Source organism: Gopherus evgoodei, chromosome 3 (genome assembly GCF_007399415.2).
Source record: "Gopherus evgoodei ecotype Sinaloan lineage chromosome 3, rGopEvg1_v1.p, whole genome shotgun sequence".
NCBI lineage: Eukaryota > Metazoa > Chordata > Testudines > Testudinidae > Gopherus > Gopherus evgoodei.
This window is the reverse complement of record NC_044324.1, coordinates 153,384,408-153,408,200: the sequence shown is the minus strand read 5'-3', so window position 1 is coordinate 153,408,200 and position 23,793 is coordinate 153,384,408. Positions and strand designations below refer to the sequence as shown.

At 39.9% G+C, this 23,793-nt stretch overlaps 1 protein-coding gene across 4 annotated transcripts in view; it reads left to right on the top strand.

Moving 5' to 3' along the window:
- Positions 1-23,793, top strand: part of SMYD3 (SET and MYND domain containing 3) — a 654,773-nt gene that overhangs the window by 361,875 nt on the left and 269,105 nt on the right. The gene's annotated exons all lie outside the window — the stretch shown is intronic.

Genomic DNA, 23,793 nt, shown 5'->3' with positions numbered 1-23,793 from the left:
AAAGTGTTTCCCTCTTAGTTCTTTGTGAAAGACCCACACAGATAAAACGAATGAGCCAAGGAGGTAGAGGAAATAGTAGAGTTGATGAAAAATCAATTTTTTTCAGTTTGGTGGCCGAACCAAAAAAAAAAATGTTTGTTTCCAACCAAAATGGAAATGTTTTGATTTTTCTCACTGAAACATAAAAAGAAAAAAAATATGTCAGATGGAAGTATGTTTCATTTGACCTGAAACAATTTTTTTTTTTTTAGGTTTTTGTTTTGTCAGGTTCTGGGTGTTCTTTAAATCTTTTTTTAAAAGAACAAATCTAACTAAATTTCAAAATAAAACATTGTTTTGAAACAAAAAGTCAAAACATTACGTTTTGAAAATGTGAAGCCAGACCATTTTGATGCTTCTGAAATTATTGTTTTCATTTTTGAGTCAGCCAGAAACTATTTGCTGAATTCAACCCAAAACGCATTTTTGGTGAATTAACTATGTAGCAGAAAATTTTCACCAGCTCTAGGAAACAGTGACATTTACTATGTACAAAATCAACAAATGAGATTCTCCTCCCCTCCACCCCCGTTTCCTTTACCTATAGTAATGTTAGAGGTTACTTGTAACTATAGCACATGAGGATACCAGACAGGTATGTGTAATCTCCTGGTGTCTCTCTAATGTTTAGAAGTATTGCTGCTGGTAGCCTGTGGGGAATTTCTCAGAATCTCCTCTGCTCCTGCTGTCTTCTGACTTGATAGAAGATCCTGTATAATAGTAGACTGTCTGAAAATAAAACTGATGTCCAATATATAGCGCTTGTCTCATTCTGCATGACTTTTGTTCATACTGGCCAAGCAATCTTGATAAATGAAACGTCCATTATCAGCTTTCTCCCTACCCCGCAATCCCTGGTCTCTCCAGATACATGTAACACTTTTTGCTGTCCCCCCAGGGTTTGGAATTTTCTAATTACTGCACATAATCTGTTGTTTCTTGTGGTCCCAGCATCATGGTGGGCCCTTTCAGTGCTTTATAGGGATGCTATTTTGCATGTTTGAATGCCTAAACAAATTCACTACGTTTTATTTTATTATTTTTTCAGGTCCGCTGTTTTCTCCTTGAGCATTTTTATTTGGATTTTTATGATTCCCGCTCAGCTGATTAGACAACTCAATCCTTCTCAAGTCATGGTGGTCATTTCTTCCATCTTTTCTGTAGCTTGAACAACATCTGTAAGTTTATGATCTCCTCTATTTCTGGTTCTAGTCTCTCAAATTTATGTTCCAGACCAGTAATTTAAGTAGTTTAATTTGTGATGTTTTGTTGTTGTTGTTTTGATGGGTAGGTGGTAGCAATGTGATCTCTTCAGAGGTGTTCATCTCTAGCACTGCCTGTGCGTTGTGATCTTTTGTGGTCTGCTTCTGCATATTTTCACCTGGTTTTGACTCTGGGATCAGCTATGGGTTTCTTCCCAAAGATTTTCCTAATTTGTGTCTGTGTGTGTATGTGTGTGTATGTAAGAGCAATTTAGGTTTTGCAGTGGGACTTAGAGATTAGCAGGAAGAGAGGGAACACAGGAGAAACTGCTTTTAGCATGCATTCTCAACTTGAGGATTGTGAATAGTCTTCTATTTTATGTCTGGGTACGGGTGGGGGGGCAAAGGGTCCTGGATGTTTTTCAGTTATAACATTGAGTCTTGCTGTAGATCAGGGTGAGAGCCACCTCCTTACAACATATTAAAGAGCCTTTTGCGGATCTTTTCAGGAGCATTGTTAGGAGAGGGTGGTGTTGGTCCAACTCATGCTGGTAGGATGAGACACCCACAAGGGCTGAGCTCTTCCCCAGCTAAGCTGATGCTTTCCTTCACTCAAATCAAGTGACTGTATAGAATGGTCTGTCTGTCTGTCCCTCTAATAGAGAGGAAATAGTTGATATATAGATCTGCATGGTAGAGTACAGATGAAAATAAAGGGAATTCTTTATTGAGGCCACCGGACACACTAGTTCTCTTTGGCTGTCTGGCTTCCAAAGTAAGCACTCAAGATTTCAAGTCCTGACCTAGATTGAGAAGGATTGGCAGGTACTGCTGACTACACTACAGACCTAAATAGCTCTTCTAGCTCAGAACATCAGCAGTCTTTTTGGATGAATAGGTTACTTGCATAAAACCTTGAAAAAGCTTGTGCTAATTGACTTGAACATATGTTAGTTTAGTAATGACTTTTGTTCACAGCTGAATGAGATTCTGATATATATTTTCAGTACATCATACTTGTTTCTTCCAGGAGAAAGAAATATGGACCGATAGCCCTAGTACTCGTTTGCAGACATTGCTGGTATTACTGCTGTCTCAGAAATATGTTGTGCTCAGTTATTTTGTTTTAGAGGCATTATTTTCAGGGGAGCTGTAAAAATATGGTGCCATACACTGGTTCAACAAACCTTTCATTGAGTTGTTATTCAGGTGATACCATGGTATGAGACTGAAGGTGTCTGTTCACAGCAGAGTTAGCTCAAGTTTTAACCTAAGTGTTACCCCTAACTGATCTCCCATCCGCACACAAAAATCTCTAGCCCACGTAAAGTGGTGCTTTAAACTCGAGTTAGCTTCCATTTCAGGGTCTGGCCATTGCTGTTGGGAGCAAGCCTCCCAGGTAGGGGAGACAGGCCTATGCTAGCACCCCAAAAATAGCAGTGTCAACGTTACAGTTCAGGCTCACAAGCCTCGGGATGTGCGTGAGCTTCAGAGCCTGAGCTGCAACATCTATACGGCTATTTTTAGCTTGCTGGCTCGAGCCATGCTAGCACGTGTCTGTGTACCCCCTTTGGAGTATAGACATATCCTCAGCTGGTCTCCTCAAAGTGGCCACCATCTCCCATTATTCTGGATCAAGGCACTAGGAGGCCCTTAGCAGAGATGGTACATTGCTTTTGTCCATCTCCGCTCCTCGCAGTGCGTCCTAGTCTCTTGACAGTGTGGGATGTCACCATCTTGCCTGAGGGCAACTTGGCTTTACTGGAATCCGTGGCCATCTTTGTTTTAATGGTACAACTTCCTGCTCTATATACCTTAGCTATTTTATCTTTAAGCAGTATGAGAGCTTAGTTTGGGACTATCTTTTTGTTCCATGTTTGCGCAGTGCTTAGGGTGACCAGATGTCCCAATTTTATAGGGACAGTTCTGATTTTTGGGTCTTTTTCTTATATAGGCTCCTATTACCCCCCACCCCCATCCTGATTTTTCACCTTTGCTGTCTGGTCACCCTAGCAGTGCTTAGTACAGTGGGGTCCTGGTCCATGATTAGGCTTCTGGGCACTGTGGTAATGCAAACGATAAATAATGACAACAATAGTAAATAATAGGTCCTGCTGCCCCAGTACACTTCATTCTCAAAACAGTATAAAAGCAACATGATCGGGAATATGGCTTTACATTTTCCCAAGTGTATTGTCAATATTATTTTCATCCTAATTGGTTGCATTAAATATTGAATTTCAGTGGAAATAATTATATATTTTCTCCCTTCCAGAAGCTGTGTATTTTCTCCCTTACATGGGCAATCAAAATTCAGGCCTTAATTTTGAACTGCTATCTGCTTGCTAAGATTCACTCTGATATAGCAGTAAAACCCAAAGCAGGATGCTTCCATAAAAATCAATACACTGGATCAGTGCATTCCCATACAGGCCTCATCTCAGTAAAGCAACTAGATTATGAACTTATTGAAATAATAATAAAAAAGCTGCTCATCTTTGTTTCCCTCATCATTTTAATATGTTTCACTCACATTCTGGACCTAATAACCCCTTTGCTGCTGAAGGTAATTGTAGTTTCTTGTGCCGAAGAAGGAATTTTGTGATTTTTTAAAAAATGGTTTTTCTCAGTTATATTGCTGTGATTCTCTTCTCTTAGAGGTACCCTAGGCCAGTGGTTCTCAACCACGGGGACACAAACCTCTGGGAGTAGGCAGAGGTCTTCCAGGGAGTGCATCAACTCATCTAGATATTTTTGTAGTTTTACAACAGGCTACATAAAAAGCCCTAGCGAAGTCAGTACAAACTAAAATTTCATACTGCCAATGACTTGTTTATACTGCCTTATATACTAGATTCTGAAATGTAAGAACAATATTCATATTCCAATTGATTTATAATTATATGGTAAAAAAGAGAAAGTAAGCAATATTTCAGTAATAGTATGTTGTGAGACTTTTGTATTTTTATGTCTGATTTTGTAAGTGAGCAGTATTTAAGTGAGGTGAAACTTGGGGTACACAAGACAAATCACACTCCTGAAAGTGGTACAGTTGTCTGGAAAGGTTGAGAGCCACTACCCTAGGCAAACTGTAAGTTCTTATGTATTGTTAAATGGCACTCATGTTTTGTGGATATTGGATTGCCTGACTGTAGTCGAATGGATTTTTTACCAGCTGTTATTTACAGGATTGTTCCCCTCCCCTCTCCCCTGCCTTAAATAATGCTGTGAATAAAAATATCTTAAGTAGGAAGCTTTATGTTGTAAACTCTCATTAGAGAGCTATAGCTCATGACTGTGCTAGAGAAAATATTGAGCACTGCTAGAGTGTGGAGCCCAACCCCTAGAGACTGAGGTACATTGCTTTCTGTTTGCTATATAACATAGTTTTCTGCAATATGTTTCATAATAGTGTAATTGGCTTCCCCAATCCTATTGGCAGGGTTGAATGTGGGTGTGGTTTGAGGGAGGGGCTGGGAGAATGAGAACTGAAACAGAATTCTTGTGGTGGATGGCGCCCCCTGTTGCCAGCCCTAGAAGAGACAAGTACTGCTGTATTATGGGCCTGGATGCACTGAAAGAGGTAAGGTCTTTAGACAGTGTTCTCAGCTCCTTCCTTTGAACTACTACTTATTTCCATGCCTGTGGGTGGGCTCCATGCTCCAGAGGCCTTCAGATAGTAACAGTGATGTCAAAAGAATGAGGAGTACTTGTGGCACCTTAGAGACTAACAAATTTATTTGGGCATAAGCTTTGGTGAGCTAAAACACACTTCATCAGATGCATGCAGTGGAAAATACAGTAGAAAGATGAAAAAATACAGAGAACATGAAAAAATGGGATTTGCCAAACCAACTCTAATGAGACTAATCAGTTAAGGTGGGCTATTACTAGCAGGAGGAAAAAAAAACTGTTGTAGTCATAATCAGGATGGGCCTTTTAAAACAGTTGACAAGAAGGTGTGAGTAATAGTAGGGGAAAAATTAGCATGGGGAAAATAGTTTTTAGTTTGTGTAATGTCAAAGTGATGTCAAAGAACTCTGCATTCCGGAGTGTCACAGTAGAACAAAGTCTACCCTTTGCTACTTCAGGCAAGCTGAAATAAATAAAAACAGAATACTGCCCTCTCTTCTCTATGTTGTTTGGGTCTTTCAGCCTACAGAAATACATTCAATGTATTTTTAAAAAATCAAGTTCACGTTTTAATAAGTATGGCTTCAATCCCATTGCCAACTACTGTAGTTTGAATGAATGAATGATGTTTCACAGACATGAGGCGCCTCTGTGAGTAGAAAATTATACAGTATTTCCCCCAAATCTGTACAAAGCCACTCTGAAAGTAAAGCTGTGAAGTAAACTTGATTTCAATTATAATCCCTTCCCCCACAAGAGCATTTTCTCTTGACAGTTGACATTTGGATGGTCTCTCTAAGGGCCAAATTCACTATTGGCATACCCTAACTATATTCTAAGTATTCAGCATACTGTACGTATATGAAACACATATATACCTTGTCCACTTTTTCAGTGCTACAGTATTATATAGATGGTTTCCAAGATAGGCCTATCTGCAGATGTCATTTTCACAGCCAGTTTTGACCCTATAGTTAAGGTTCCAACCATCCTTCCATTTTAAGCTCTCAGTTTCACTCAGCTTTCAAGAAGAAAAAGATCAGACACTAAACCCTTTTGTCTTGAAAATTTCAGTTCCTAAGTCTCAGACCAGATGAATATTTTGTTTTATTTTTTATTTTATGATGAGAATTTCAGGGAAATGATCAAAGCCTTTAAAAGGTATGAAGCCGTGGAAATTTGACAAGCTTTTGGCTTTTAGAAATTGTGTCTAGCATTGTTCTGAATGTTTCCTTATGATCTGGTGTCCTGCCAATATTAAAATTTGTTTCTGAGTTGTATGAATACTAAATCTCATCCCAAATAGAGAACAGCAATTTTTCCTCCTTTTTATATTACTCAACAAACAAAATCTCCACATTTTGGAGGGAGAGAGAGAAGAGGATGGAAGAGGAAGAAGAGGAATTTGGTGCTGGTGAAAGGCACATAGACAGGCCTGTAGAAAAAAGCCGTGTTTATCCCGAGCAGGTACACCATGGGCAATGCCCATACAGGCTGTCCCACTGCTGTAGCAATATGCTTAAAGAACCCTGACCTGAAAGGGCCACAGCTAGGAGTAAGAGGATATTTTGTCTCTGTGACTTTCATTCCTTGGCCTATCTGCAGACACTGGCAACAAAGTTTCCAATTAGTGCCAACTGGGATGGTGCAATGTTGGATATTTGTCTGCTAGGGACAGTGTGGAGACTACCAAGAATATTGCGTTTAGAACAGAACTGGATGATAAGGATACCTATCAAACTGGGCTCAATTCTAATCAGCAGCCTATGTGTGAATTACTGTTTCCCATGACCCTTTCCCTGAACTATTCTTCCTAAGTCTTTGAAAAATAGCCACTTAATCATGGTTTCCAAGCTGAAAATGCCAAGTTACAACTGGCAATGAACATATATGGCCTATGTCATGGCAATTGTCTGTCTCAAAAGACTGTGGTGTAAGCGCCAAAGCAGCTCAGTTAGTGTGTCACACTGAAGCATCGCAAGTGGCTAAGAAGTCCAATTCTTGAGTGACAATTGTTGCCACAAATAGTGCAGGCATAAGGTCCTGGGCCAGAAGATGAAGCCAGGGCACTACTAGCTCTTAAGGCCTTCTGCGCTTTCTTCTTCACTCTCTTCTCCTGCAACCCTCTTTGACTCCCTAGTGCAGCACAGCCCTGCAGTGTGGCCTGTTGCTACTTGTATCTTCCCAGCTTGCAGGATCGATGCTGAAAGCTTTCAAGTCCCTCTTGTAAACGTCCTTGAACATATATATTCCAGAAAATAGTTTACAGTGATCATGCTGACAGGTCCTTAATCCTGCATGAATACTCTAGCAATGATACCATAAGGTATTTTTAAACTGAACCTGACTTTATATATTGCAGATGAAACTAAAAATTCAACTTACAATTTAAATAAAATGTTATACTTTTAAAAATAGTATTTCGTGTGGCTGCAAAAGAATGCAAATTAAATTCTTGCAGTGATCCTCCAGGCATTTCTTAAGACTGAATCTCCTCAACGTATGGCAGAGCCTCACTGTGGCCGTGTGGCTTTTGGTGACTGGTTGCATGACTGAGTCAAAACAGGCTGTCAGCACAGTCCAGAACACAGTGACTGACCTATGTGTCTGGAGCTGTAGCGTCCCATACATACAGTACTAGTCTGTAGTGATAGAGAGTACTGTGCTGTTACATGTTTGCATCCAGGGTGACCAGGCATCCTGATATTTAGGCTTTTGTCCTGCATCCCGACCGGTGTTGAGTTGGGATGCAATTTGTCCTGATATTTCGCGGCACTCAAAGTTTTTTTTTGCTCCTCTGCCAGCACTCCGCTTTTTTTGTTTTTTGCTCCGCCAGCGACTCCCCCTCCCCCATGTGTCCTGATATTTTCTTCCTCCCATCTGGTCACCCTATTTGCATCTTGCTGCAGCGGAGGGACAGGTCGTTGCTGGGGATTATACGGTGAGAGTATTCATTCCCAGATTTATAAACTGAGAACAATCATTACTGGGAAGTCTGTAAACCTGTGATAGGATTTTTCCCCAATTTAACTGCAGTCATTAATCAGTATCCTAATAATGCCCCAGTGCAAGAGGTACATACAGCTCTTTCTTCGGGTGCAGTGTGCTGAGCAACACAGGAGGTGCTGTGCACACATGCAGAGTCTCTTGTGCAGACCCAGGGATTCAAGCCCTAAAGCCAAAATGACCTGATTAGAGTGCTGGTTAGGGCCAATGGTGAGTAAGCTTTGTACCATCAACTCGTCCCAGATGGGCTTTAATCTCCAGGAAAGTCTGTGTAGCTCAGTGCTGTTTAATTGTAGCTCAGTGTCTTACAGTTTTCTGTACTTTTGAGCACCAAGCAAGTCTACCGTGCATGTTTCAGTTCTTCCTCTCCAGACATTATCCAGCGCTTAAGCACCTGTCCATACAAGAATAGAGGATATTTAAGTAATGTTGTGTTATCAATTTGGCACATTATAAGAAAAAAGGCCAATATTGAACTCTGCAGGAGAGTGTCATGACGTGGCTAGCATTACAAGCGCTGACTCTGAATGGCAGTTCCAAAGAGGCTGTTAGTAAATGAGAGAAGAAAATTAACAGGAAAAACGTTAATAAAATTACCAGAGGTGAACAAACTTAAGAAGGGCATTCATAGTTCAGAGCAGGACTGTATTCCCAAAGAAACATATTAAAGATGCGTTTAAAACACCTAGTTCTGGGACATTGTCATTCAAATCGGTAGTGAGGGTTCAGTAGCTTAATAACAATAATACCTTGCTTTTAATAGCACTTTTCATCAGTTGTCATAAACAGATAGCTAAGGGTTAATGTCTCTTTCACCTGAAGCACCTGACCAGAGGACCAATCAGGAAACTGGATTTTTTCAACTCTGGGTGGAGGGAAGTTTGTGTCTGAGTCTTTGTTTTCTGTCTGCGTGCTTTCTCTGAGCTTTGGAGAAGTATTTCTGCTTTCTAATCTTCTGTTTCCAAGTTGTGAGTACCAAAGAGTTTGTTTCTTTTGTATTTACATGAATATAGTGCTGGAGTGCTTTGAATTGTATTCTTTTTGAATAAGGCTGTTTATTCATATTCTTTTAAGCAATTGACCCTGTATTTGTCACCTTAATACAGAGAGACCATTTGTATGTATTTTCTTTCTTTTTATATAAAGCTTTCTTTTAAGACCTGTTGGAGTTTTTCGTTAGTGGGGAACTTCAGGGAATTGAGTCTGCAGCTCACCAGGGAATTGGTGGGAGGAAGAAGTCAGGGGGAAGTCTGATTTTGCATTACCTCTGGGTGAAGAGGAAAGTGCTTTTGTTTCCAGGATTGGAATTACAGAGGGTGGATTCCTTCTGCTTAGATTCATGGAGGTTGCTTCTGTGTATCTCTCCAGGAGCACCTGGAGGGGGGAAGGGAAAAGGGAGTATTTCCCTTTGTTGTGAGACTCAAGGGATTTGGGTCTTGGGGTCCCCAGGGAAGGTTTTTCAGGGGGACCAGAGTGCCCCAAAACACTCTAATTTTTTGGGTGGTGGCAGCAAGTACCAGGTCCAAGCTGGTAACTAAGCTTGGAGGTTTTCATGCTAACCCCCATATTTTGGACGCTAAGGTCCAAATCTGGGACTAAGGTTTGACATCAGTAGATCTCAAAGTGCTTCAGTATCATTATCACCATTTCACAGGTGGGGAAACTGAGAGAACAGTGAAGTGACTTTCCCAACGTTATCCACAGCAGACCAGTAATGGAGCCAGGAACATAACCCAGGTCTCTTAAGTCCCAATCCAGTGTTCTGTCCACTAGTCCACACGTTAGGGTAAGAAGGAGCAAGGACTGGGTCATGCCCCTATGACTCAGGACATGCACTGGGAGGAACTGAACTTCAGGGAGTCACAATGACTCCTGGAGCTCTTCAGCATGCAGAGGTAGCATACCAGCTGTTGCACTCCTTAGGAGGTTGCAGAACACAATGCTCTGCTGGCTTCGTATGGAGTAGAACTATGGCCCTACCTCTTTCCAATCCTCCCACGGGTGGCTATAGCCCCAGGGATTGCTAGCAAAGGTTTCTTGCAGTCATACAAGGTTCATGCATTATCCAACCCTATGTACTGAACAAGTTAAATAATTTACAGTGTCCAAATGCTGCTACGTGTAAAGCATCTATATTTTCTTGAATAGCCCTGTATCATTGTTTGTGTATTAGTAAGCCCATTTTGTGTTCACTACTTACTAGCTAGTTTATTTTAAATGATTCATGTCTGGTCAATAAATGTTGGCTCTGATGCTGCAAACACTCAGATGTGGAGTTTCTTCACGCTGGTGATAGTCCTCTTGAATTAGTGGGGCTAATCTTATACATAAAGTTGCTCACCTGTGTAAATTTTGTAGGATTGGGGCCTAAATGAACAGTATATATTGGCACCCTAGTTGTCAATTAGGTAGTTACTACTAACTAGGATTTTTTAAAATCAGATCACACCATTGTCATTGTCAGCTTCCTCTGTTTGGCAAAGTTCCGCTGTCTTCTAGGGGTTCTATTTTTGTGTCTGGAATGCCCCACTGATTCCAAGCTGGAGGAGAGATGATAAACAGTTTGAGGAAGCTCACATAGCTTAGTCAGGAATACAATCCAAAGTGTTCATTCAGCTTCTTGCTGATTGAAGATTTGCATGGTTTCCCAGTCATGCATCAGCCTTTGTTTCACTACTCCGCTGTTCAGATTTAGACAGCTGATGACTCTGGAATAATGTGGAAAACGGCTTTAGGCAGCTCTTACACAGAGATTTTTAGAGGGCTGTCCGAGAATGTGAGAGTGACGGGGGCGGCTGGAAGGGATGGAGGGGAAGCACAACCATTCTTTCTAGTTGGTCTGAACGCCAGATTGCTGTTCAACTTATCGTTATTTTTTAAGCTCCAGGTTTTTGTACTGTGTCTCTCTACAGTGTCCAGTAAATGGTGCTTAATCTGTTTTTTGACGGGAGGAAATGCTGCACCAATTCCAAATGCATAACTACAGTAGACTCCCATGCTGGGTGCACTTCATTGCATCACTTTCCTCTACTTGTTGGCATTTCTAACTCATGTAACTTCTTAACTATGTTTTATCTCTGTAATTGTTTGGCCTGTACAGGAAGTCAGGCTCAATTATCACAGTAGTGACAAGGGGTCTGGTTTTTGACTGGAACACCCGGTCAATAAGGGATCCCGGTGCTGACTGGGCCGTTGACTGTCCGGTTGGCGGCTCTGTGTAGTGGGCCTGGTAGGCTCCCTGCTAATCTCCACACCACACAGCTTCTGGGAAGCAGCCAGCATGTCCGGCTCCTAGGCTTAGAGTGATCATAACAGTAGTCCCTTCTGACCTTAAAATCTAGCTACCACCATTCTCTTATCTGTTAAAACAATCACTAGGACCAAGTCCCTACACTAGAATAAAAGAGGCAAATTTGCCATGACCCTGAGAACTCCTGAACCAAAGAGAAATTTCAAATATATGTACCCAGCATCCATTACCTTGAACTTGACAACTCTTAAGACTGTATCATGAGACTTGCCATATTTGCTGAGTTTTATTAGTTTCTCATGATAAATTGTTGGCATCAATGTTACAGTTTTCCCCCTATTCAAAAAGGCTACCATTTCCCATTACTTTAGTGGGACTGAAGGTGCAGGATGACTTCAATAATGACACCTAATTTTAAGGCACCTAGTTCTGTGTTTAGGCACCTAAATAAACAACATCATTTTCAGAGGAGGTAGGCACTTGCAATTCCCATTTCCATTTATTCTTACGCTCTTAGAAAAGTAGCCCAATTTTCATTTAAGTAAGTGCCCATTCTTTAGGCACACAAGTCTGCAAATACCAGTTTATTGGTTGATCATTTGAACTATAGTGACTGACTATTTAAAAATGTGCCTATCTTAAGGTTTTTCTATAGACCCTATCACCAGAGTATCTAACTAAGCAATTACATATGAGATTGAATTTTTAGATTGGCATCATTGATTTGCTAACACATAACTCCTACTCTGGAACTATTATAATCTTATCTAAGAAAACATATTCATGCAGACTTTTTAAAATGAGTATTATTGACCCAGCAGACTATAAGGACATCTTCAGAGTTGCTGACGTTTATTTTGTCAGTGTAGCTGTTATAAAGGTAAATTTAAGGGCGGGGGGCAGTAATTCCTTTGTAAATTAAGCATAATCACTAGAAGAACAGACCCTACTTTTGTGAGTTTAAAGCTCATTATACACTTTTGTGGGGGAACAATTACTGTGCCTGTAAATTAGCTGCTTCTCCTAATGAAATAACTGGGCAATTTTTTTTCACTTTGTCTGATAAGAATAGGAATTATATTGACAATGGAAGGTGGAATCATGCTATTCTTGCTGGCATTTTTCCCAGTTCTAAAAGAAAATATAACTGTGAGCACATTTTGATTCAGATTCATCTGAACCTTTAATAAAAGCATCTTTTGTCCTGGTGTGTTTTCAGCTCCTCTTTTCCACCTCTTTCTTTAGAGCTTAAATAAAGACTGCTCCACTAGCCTGACTTGTGGGCTTCTGACAGAAATTCTCGGGGGCATGTGGGTTTCTCAAACAATGAAGTATCACTACACTCATCGTTCCTGAAGATGCAGCATTTTACCTGAGAGTTTTGTTTTGGGGGGAGAAATGGCTGAATTTTCCACAAAAACATCCATGGGCTTTGCAAAGGCAAATGTATCTATAATAGAAATCTCCTGTGCAGATCATGTCTTATACTGAGCATCCTGACATATGACTTTAGCTGGAACAAAATACATGATATTTTAAGTACCTCAGGTGCAGCTATCACCAACACAAGTGGTAAAATAGGAAGTAATTGTTGCTGAACAGATTGTCCTGTGCCAACCAGCAACACCTTCATGTGCAAATTAACCAGACAACATGGTGCATAAAATTCTGCAAACGACACACAACCGTCTGCTGAGCTAGTTGTCGTTATTATGCTTCAACAATTAAAAGCAGAGCTCTGTAGACCTGAAACTTGACTTGAAAATAATTTTAAGATTGCCTGAAATAATAATGATTTTTTTCTTATGAAACTTTCTATGTAGTGGAAAACCATTTTTAATTAAAAACAATTTCAGTGGAATATTTTTGACTAGCTCTGATAAATATCTGAGTTCCCAAATTACTTGGAAAGAACGTGGGCCAAATTCTAGTGTGACTCTAAATTGGTGTACCTTGCATCATTTTTATGACCATGTTGGAGTTTGTAATACAGACTTAGACGCTCAATCAATTTCTGATGCACAACTTATACCCATCTTTTATACATCACTTTTGAATTTGGTCTACAGAATCTAAAGAAGCCTAAGCTACTATAATGTATTGGCTGGGGGGGTACTGGTGAAAGGTTTCTGTTTCACCAACTTAAACTCATCTTTGAATTTGGAAACACAATCAAGTCAAGAAAATGCTGATGAAATATTGGCCCCCCTAACATATTCAAGGCTGATACAAACTCTTGCACACATCAAAAATGAAATACTAAATGAGGTTTAGAATATTATCTTTTTCCATGTCTGAATGCTGCTCCCTACATATAAACATCAAGGTTGACCTATATGTAAAACAGGTGCCAATGTCTCCATTCTTTTTTTCTATCCAAATTATGGGTAGGACGTTATGTTGGATAAAACATACGTATATTTTTAGGATTTATGGAAGATATTTTTGTTTCAAAGCATAAATGGTAGAGAGCTGACTCCACTGACTTTCAGGGGGTCAGGTGTCCCACTGCCATTTGTGCTTTTGAAAATCTACTCCTAGAATATAACGAGCCAACTGGAAGTTGACAAATGAGAAGAAAATACAGGAAGGACCCAAGCCTGGGATGACGTGTGTTATGATGGTCCCAATTAATTATTTTGTTAGGGCTAATATTTTAGATTAAATGTGTATAATGAACTCCATGCATTCAGGCTGTATTATAATGATTTAGATATTAATTATATATCCTCAAGGACTACATTTTTGCTGCTCTCTTCCTTTGGTACATATATTAATAAATTGACTGTCCTAATGAGTGTACTCCTAATAGTTGCTCACTTCTACTCTGCCACTATCATTTCCTACCCTTTCAGAGCCTGGGCAAAGAGCCACTTTGGTTTCAGATAGTAACATTAACTGAGCAATGCTATGAACCAAGTGGCTAGTATTCAGAAATGTCAGCTAAATGAATGGATGCTTTCAGTTCCATTTTACAGTATATCTTCATTCATTGCTCAATAGTCATAATGTGTAATGTGCCTTGAGGTCTTATGCGAGTGTATTAAAATTAGTGAAAGGTTAAATGGGTTTGTGTTAAGTCTGATCGATTTGAAAGTTTTCATCATCATGCATGAGCTTTCCTCAGCAGTTAGAAGCAGATGCTGAAATTCTGGTTTTTATCACTATTTCTTGGTTAGAAAACTGGAGAAATCCATCAACAATGGTCTTACCCAGGAAGCATCCTAATTGCTCTCTGTGCTAAGAATTTCTAAGCAGTTTTGTTTCTAAATGATTTTTTTGTCTAAATAGCTGGATTTCTACAAAACAGTTTGCTTTTGATGAATCAGCATATTCCTACAGAAATACGCGGTGTTGGAAAATTTTCCGACCAGCTCTACTATCTTTAAAAATTTGGCCCTATGGGCCACACATTTTTCCAGGCTCATCCTTCTTATTTCTTAGAGACAGCTGTAAAAATAAAATTTTATAATGGATATTTTGACAAAGCTGTAAAATATAAGCTCCTGTGATGTGGTCTTCTGGGAATTATGAATTCACACTGCTCAATCCACCAACATCCTCCTCTTTGGGACTGGACCAAGCATGAATGGATGGCATTGAAAGTGTGAAAGAAGTTCCTGGGGTTTTACTTTTTACATAAAGTGAGGCAACCCAGCATTCCTGTTTAATTCTAATGCCTAGAATATTAAGCATTCCATATGGATCTGAGGGCAGTTATTGACTTGACTCTCAGTGAAGCAAGAGCACAGTATGTTTTTTCTCGCATCTCTTTAAAAGCTACAGCTCTTTTTGAAGGTCTCTCTTTTTCAAAGGCTGTTAGTTATGCAAAACAGACGATTAGTGTTGGTGCTGAGAAAAAATGCCAATTAAGAGGAAGTGTGTAGATTACAAATCAGTGTCAGCTAATTAAGTTATGATGTGCTCTTACCATTAGTGGAGCCAGAAAAGGGCAGGGGAGGAGGGAAAGGAAAAAATAAGAAAATTATTGAAACGCTCTCTGAGATGGAGAGTACATTACACCATCTCTACTTTGAGAATTTGGAGGAAGAAATTAATAGTTACCTTGTTAAAGTACATTATGGTAAGTCTATTATTACGTTCTTCCAGGGTATAATTAATCACTTGCAGCTGCATATGTTATAGATATAATGGTACAGTAGTAGCATTTCATTAAAAACTAGTTCAATAATAATGGGTCAATCAAACTGTCAGTGTCTCTAAAAGAGATTCAGAAGCTAAACGCACATTGCTTAATGTCATTGGCTTGTTGCATCAATAAACTGAATTGAAATGATGCTAGCCTAGTAACATAGTATTGCTGCCTTTTCTGAAAGCTTCTCGTTTTGAGAACAGATGCTGACCCAAGACCTTGAATTGGAGGGGGAGGAGGCTGAGTGCATTGCAGTGGCAGTGTAATATACTCAATCTTCAAAGAGGGGTGGAGAGGCGTACAAATTGCACCTTCAGCAGTATTCTGGTGGAGGCTTGATGCAGCACTAATGTTAGCTCACCAGGGAAGCTGTAACAGTTGCCTTTCTGACTAGCAGTTGTGCTGAGGTGTCTGCAAGGAGAAAAAGGAGGATGGTTAGAAATTGCAAAATCAGAATAGAAAAAAAGCTGCATTCCTCCTCCATACCAAAGGAGTCTTTGTTTACTGAACGGTGTGCTTTTGGAACCACAAATGTGGGAGACTGGAAACTAAATGTGATGGGTTGGTATTCATTCATTTGTCTACATGAGCAGCTAGATGTCAGTGTTGTTATTTAGATTACAGCTTTACCAAGACACCTTTAAGTCACTAGTTCAAACACAGCTCAGGCCGGTAGTGTCCAAAAATTATTGCTGTCTTAGCTGTTTACTGACTTGTGCAAAATAGATTGCTGGTCTCAGTTAAATTCCTATTGACGAGGAGTCTAATTATCATAAAAAACACCAACACCACACCAGTTGGCATTAATCGGTGATCTTTTCGGTGCTACTGCTGGGTTCAACTGGGGCTATAATGTCTGCACTATTCTATCAACCTAGAACCAAATCCCATCTGCAGAAAAGAGAGCGAGAAAGGTAGTCAACAAGATGATCGTATAAAGATACTGTGTTTGTTACTAATTCCTACTGATCCATTAGGCAGTGAGATAAATCCAGTGGACAAATATTGGCCTGATTTACTCCATGTGCAGTCCAAAAATCCTGCTTGAGGTGTAAATGAGGGCAGAATTTAGCCAAAAGTCTGGCCTTGAGTACTGCATGCACTGCACTAGAGTTTCTTATTCCCCTCTGTTCACAGTTTTAATAGAAGATTGTTATGGACTGTTCTTAATTTCAAGCCCAAGAAATGCAATTCTGTTTGGATTTGTTTTCAGAGTTTAGCACTGCTTCAAAACTCAATCTTTTGAAGTGTGATTTTTCCCTAATTAAAAGACAAAAATACCCAGGTTCCAGAAGAGGCTTAAAATATCTTTGAGGCTCGGAGAGGAAAGAAAGGGATTAAAAGATAGCAGTGACTTTGGATGAAATAAGTAATAAATAAAAGGTCTTTTTCTTGTTCCTGAAAGGAATTTGCAACCAGTCTTGCATCCTTTACTCACAAATTATTCTTACTCTCACAAGCAGTCCCACTGACCGTAGGATAGGGCCCTTCAGCTGTCCTGGCAGTGCTTAGAATGAAGGAGTGAATGAATGGGGAGCATGTCTTACGTAGCCTGATCCTATTATTTTAATTTCGTGTTAAAGTTTAAGTAAATTTTCTGTAGTCAGTCTTTCCTATTATAGGTTGTCATGGGGGGCTATAACAGTTAAAGTAAGAAAAATAGAGTTTTAGGGAGAAAAACTACAGATATCTGATCTAGGGTTTATTTTTTATCTTAAATATGATTTACTGTTCTATGAAGAGAATTAAGAATCCTATTTTATACTGAAGCATGCTATTTATGTGCAAATATAAAACCTCAGCAGTTTTTTTTATTGAAAGTTATAAATTCTCAGCTGCTCTTGGAATAAAAAAATTAATGAAGGCAACTTTCCCTCCCCCATGGTGCTTGGAGCATTGTCATATTTTGAAATTAGCAAAAGCAGAACCTTATTCTAGCAAGGATGGATCAGATTTTTTCTTCAGTTTCACCAAGTCCAGCACAAAAGAAAAATCAATCATAAAGCTTAAATTCTGAGTGCTGATGACAGAGATTGTTGTGCACCATATCAGCATCAGTCATGACTACAACAGAAAGACAACTTTTGTATAGCTATAGGGCTAAAAGTAACAAACTGAGGTTATTACAGTTAGGGAATTATGACAAGTTTTATTTTAACTTCAGTTTTAGTGTTGTCTGAAAGTATTTGCATACTAAAAGGACATTAATGGACAGGTATTCAAAGCAGGTATGTGTAATTGTAGACAAACATTTGTGCATAGCTAGCTTATGTGTGCAATTCCATAATACACCTCTACCCCAATATAATGCTGTCCTTGGGAGCCAAAAAATCTTACCGTGTTATATCGAACTTACTTTGATCTACCGGAGCGCACAGCCCTGCCCCCCAAAGCACTGCTTTACCGTGTTATATCCGAATTTGCATTGTATTGGGTTGTGTTATATTGGGGTAGAGGTGTGTATGTGTGCAAATGATCTGCATATGCACAGGGTCTCCTGGGAATGTTACTAGCCCTGTGCATATGCAAGATACTTGATTTGCACGCACACATTAGGTATTTGCATGTTTAATGACAAGAATCTGGGCTGGGGCAATGCTGGGGGAGCTTGCATGGGCTAACCACTGTGACAGACCCAGGCCAGTGTGGTACAGGAGTTTGGTAGAGGGCAAATATACTAGTCACTGGCTGAGTAGTTTTCTGTTTCCTGAGTGACTAGAGCAGGGGCTGCACTGGAGTAATCAGAAATCTGCTAGAACCAATTAAGGCAGACAGGCTGATTAGAACACCTGCAGCCAATCAAGGCAGGCTAATCAGGGCACCTGGGTTTAAAAAGGAGCTCACTCCATTCAGGGAGAGAGGAGCTAGGGGAGAGGAAGTGCGTGCGAGGAGCTGGGAGCAAAAGGTACAAGGAGCTGAGAGTGAGAGGCTGTGCTGCTGGAGAACTACGGAGTACAAGTGTTATCAGACACCAGGAGGAAGGTCCTGTGGTGAGGATAAAGAAGGGGTTTGGAGGAGGCCATGGGGAAGTAGCCCAGGGAGTTGTAACTGACATGCAGCTGTTACAAGAGGCACTATAGACAGCTGCAATCCACAGGGCCCTGGCCTGGAACCTGGAGTAGAGGGCGGGCCCGGGTTCCCCTGAAACCTCCTAACTCCTGATCAGACACAGGAGGAGCTGATCCAGACTGTGGGGAAGATCACTGAGGTGAGCAAATCTGCCAATAAGCACAGGACCCACCAAGGTAGAGGAGGAACTTTGTCACACTACCCAAAATTTGCCTTAGCTCCACCCATAGCAGCTGCCATTCTCTGGCCTCCCAGCTATGAAGCCAGAGCGGAGAGAGCAGCAGCTGCTGGCCAGGAGCTTAGCAGTACAGGAGTAAGCCCAGGCAGCGGAAAGGGCCAGGTTGTCTGAGAGCAGACGTCAGTCCATTTCCCCACCCACTGGGGTGTGCTGCTCAGGGCAGGTGGAGGATCAGGGGCTCCCCACAGTGGCCAGGCTTCTGTGCCCTGCTCCCCATGGTCGCTGTTCCCTAAGCGCTGGAAGTGCTCTGCCAGCTGTGGAGCCTGATCTTCCCACTTGGGCAGCTCTTATTCCCAGAATTGAAGAAGAGCTCTTTGGAAACTCAAAAGCTGGTCTCTCTCATCAACAGAAGTTGGGCTAACAAAAGATACTAGCTCACCCATCTTGTCTCGAAAACATTGTAAATGCCGCCACTGTAATGTGTAGTCACCTCTACATTCCTAAATTGCATCCCATTTTTACAAGTAGCCATTATTTTGAAGCCAGTATCATTGTTATGTAAGACTTTTAGAAACCTTGTTCTTCTCAGGCCTCAATCCTCTACACTGTGTGAGTTCTGCACCCACACTGCCCATGTTACCACAGCTACCCTCCTACATTTAGCACACTAGCTCAGCCAGAACTACCATGATTATATCTACCCGAGCTGAGAATCACTCCTTCACCTCCAGGGATAGACATAGCCCCTAAAGGTGATGGGAAATAGAAAAGTCTTTGAGAACATGATTGGAGGAAGAAATTTAAAGTGATGAATCTAAAATGTGACCATGGAGATGCTCTATGTCTAGGTAAATCTTTCTTTATTGTGGAAACAGTCTTAAAAAATCCTTTAGCTAGACATTCAGCAAAGAAATGATAGTGACCTAATTAAACATCTATTTAATTTGTGACTTTCCCCTCTTCTACCACATACACATGCCATCACACAATTTGATATGCTTTTCTGGATTTCTGTCTTCAGCAATCTGACCTTTCCGATTAAGGGCCAGATTGTGATTTGCTCATGCAAGTGCAGGGCACAAGGAGGGCATGCTGCGAAAATCACGGCACGCTACGCCCGGTTGCCGCTTTCTGCCCCTGCCATACTCCCACTTCAACCATGGAGGCATTGTGCTTCACTGAGCAATCCCTTGTGTCTTGCTAAGCCACTCACTTTGTCCCCATGGGGATCATCTGCACTCCACTGCTGCTGAAGGCACCTTCTCCTGTGTTGAACTAGGATCATTTAGCCCTGAAATATTTAGTTTCCCTTTCGCTGATTGCTCACTGTTGTTACTAGTACCAAACATTCACTAGTCTCATGACAGCAGAACTAAAGAAAACCATTTCAGTCCTACAAAATATCATGTACATCTCTCTCTGCATTTTAGAATTGTATAATTCATGCCACACACTTAATTTGGCTATGGCTTCATCTTTTGTCCTACTGTGTTGCTCAGACTGAGCCACCTACTGTCAATCAGCCATTTTAAAAACAAAGCTAACAAACAGGATCACTGCAATGAAGATTAATGTTTTCAAGGAAGAGTCTTTTACAGTACTAGAAGGTATGAAACTTTCTCCTCGATTTTAGTCTTCCTTTATTCACTTTGTCACCTGACTTTAATGTTCTCAGAGCTTTTAATCCCAGAGAACCAATACTGATTTCTTGAATGCTCTCTGCAGAGACTCTAAATATTATCATAGGGACCGGATTGACTCTGAACTTTTTAAAATGGTTTTATATCCCATTAACACAGAACAAGATCACAAAACCCTCACAACGCTTCTTAGAACTTTTGTATCAGGGAATGATCATGTCTCACAGTTGTTCCCCGTCTGTATTTAAAAACACCCAAAAACAAAGAATGCATCCTAAAAATACTTGAAGTTTTGTGGCTAGTCATAATTTTGATGACTTATTTACATAATTTGCTATGAATAATTTAAAATTTTTAGTAAATTATTTTACAGTATCCAATTTGAGAAAATATCCAGAAATGTTCAAATCAGAAAGAGTGTTTGACATAAAAAAGACAACTTTTGGCATTATGATTGGCTTACAAAATCAAATATCTATTTTGATCTTATCAGTGACTCAATTTTATGTCCAGTGAACTCAATGCGAGTTGGATGAGTCTTTAACAGTTTATAGTGGCAAGGTGATATTTAAGTGACTAAAAGACGAACACTTGTAATAAAATTGTGTAATGACTAGTATTTATGTGCAAGCTGATGGAAAAGTGGTTTCTCATCGAAATTACATAGTACTTTGCAGCTTAATGTCTCACTTGTCTATCTTTTGATTATTGAAATATGTATTCCATTCTTGTTAGAGATTTATGGATGAAACTTCCATTGACACTAATGAGAGTTATATGTCTAAATTCTAAGGCATTCAGATAATACCCATAAAATGAAATGGTACTTATCTTTTGCATCTCATAGATATTACTCGATTTTTGTGGGTACAAATTTCTGTGAATTAATACATGTAATGTTATACAAATACTATGATTAATTTCATCTTTACAGTATAGGACACTATTGTATCGCTAAGGTTGGTGTTTTCTCTGAAATGAGTATTTCACCTAGTTGTGCTTAGCATGTTTGATTCTTTAACTCAGAGTACTTGTTAATTAATCTGGCCATTTTAGGAAGTGGAGACCTTTGTTCAATGGCTAGGAGGCCACTCTCAATTAAACAAGAACAACAATGTCAACATTTCAGCAACAATACTGTGCCTCGCAAATCAGGCAATTGCGACAAGCAGGTATTTAAGAACAAAATTAACCAATATTCATACCCAAAGAAGCATTTGAAAATGTGGAGTTTTACAGCTATCCCTGTTGCAATCATGGCTGGAAATATGTCCCCAAATGTTCTACTTATGTGAAGGATGCAGTTGAAAATAAAACCAAAATTCACCACCTCAAACTGATGGAACGCACGGTGAAGAAAGAGTGCAGAGACAGACAATGTAGTACTGTAGTAATAGTACTATAGAACTTCTCAAGGTTAAATTATTCTCAGAGTCAATCAGCTTCATATCTGAATGAAGGTCATCAAATAAAAATCTGCTGATAAAAGTCATCCTTGCTACTTCTGTTTTAAAAAATCCCTGAAAAGCCTCAGTAAGGCTATTAGAACCAAAATCTCCATTATCTACCAAGATACTAAGAATATTTTCATTCAGATTATACTCTTACCCTGTTAAAGATAAGAAAGGACTATATGGTAGTGAAGCAGAAGTTTAGGACTTTAACAGTTTCTCATGCAGAGATGGTATGGATCTATATTGGTAAATGTAAAACTCTAACACTTTTCTGTTTTTTCTCTCACTACTGAAAATATGTCCTTTGTCATGTATTCATTGGCTAATATAGAGCCATGCTGCTTCTAGGTTCTATAGCCATATAAATAAGAAGAAAACAAAGAAAGAAGAAGTGGAATTGCTAAACACTGAGGGTAGAGTGGAGGTTAAGGATAATTTAGGCATGGCCCAATATCTATACAAATACCTCAGTCTTTAACGAGGCTAATGAGGAGTTTAGGGATAATGGTAGGATGACAAATGGGAATGAGGATATGGAGTTAGATATTACCACATCCAAGGTAGAAGCCAAACTCGAACAGCTTAATGGGACTAAATCGGGAGACCCAGATAATCTTCATCCAAGAATGTTAAAGGAACTGGCACATGAAATTGCAAGCCCATTAGCAAAAAATTTTAATAAATCTGTAAACTCAAGGGTGGTACTGTATGACTGGAGAATTGCTAACATACTTCCTATTTTTTAACTAAGGAAAAAAACGTGATCCGGGTAACTACAGGCCTGTTATTTTGACATCTGTAGTATGCAAGGTCTTGGAAAATTTTTTGAAGGAGAAAGTAGTTAAGGACATTGAGGTCAGTGGTAATTGGGACAAAATACGACATGGTTTTACAGAAGGTAGATCGTGCCAAACCAACCTGATCTCCGTCTTTGAGAAGATAACAGATTTTTAGACAAAGGAAATGCAGTGGATCTAATTTACTTGATTTCAGTAAGGCATCTGATACGGCTCCATATGGGGAATTAATTAGCTACATTGGAAAAGTTGGGGATCAATATGAAAATTAAAAGGTGGATAAGGAACTGGTTAAAGGGGAGACTACAACAGGTCATACTGAAAGGTGAACTGTCAGGCTGGAAGGAGGTTACTAGTAGAGTTCCTCAGGGATTGGTTTTGGGACTAATCTTATGTAATCTTTTTATTACTGACCTTGGCACAAAAAGTGGGAATGTGCTAATAAAGTTTGCGGACGATACGAAGCTGGGAGGTATTGCCAATAGAGAGAGGGACTGTGAGATATCCCACGGGGAAGATCTGGATGACCTTGTAAACTGGAGTAATAGTAATAGGATGAAATTTAATAGTGAAAAGTGCAAGGTCATGCATTTAGGGATTAATAACAAGATTTTTTTGTTATAAACTGAGGACGCATCACCTGGAAGTAACAGAGGAGGAGAAGGACCTCAGAGTATTGATCACAGGATGACTATGAGCCGCCAATGTGGTACGGCTGTGAAAAAAGCTAATGCGGTCTTGGGATGCATCAGGCAAGGTATTTCCAGTAGAGATAAGGAACTGTTAGTACTGTTATACAAGGCACTGGTGAGACCTCATCTGGAATATTTTGTGCAGTTCTGGTCTCCCATGTTGAAGAAGGATGAATTCAAACTGGAGCAGGTACACAGAAGAACTACTAGGATGATCCGAGGAATGGAAAATCTGTTTTATGAAAGGAATTATAGAATATCAGGGTTGGAAGGGACCTAAGGAGGTCATCTAGTCCAACCCCCTGCTCAAAGCAGCACCAATTCCCAAATAAAACTCAAAGAGTTTGGCTTGTTTAGCCTAACCAAAAGAAGGCCAAGGGAGATATAATTGCTCTCTATGAATATATCAGAGGGATAAATACCAGGGAGGGAGAGGAATTCTTTAAGCTCAGTACCAATGTGGACACAAGAACAGATGGATATAAACTGGCTATCAGGAAGTTCAGGCTTGAAATTAGATGAAGATTTCTAACCATCAAAGGAGTGAAGTTCTCGAACAGCCTTCCAAGGGGAACAGTGGAAGGAATGGTAAGATGGGATAGGCTAATGTTGGCAATTAATTGATCTTTGACTATTAGCGGTAAATATGCCTAATGACCTGTGATGGGACACTAGATAGA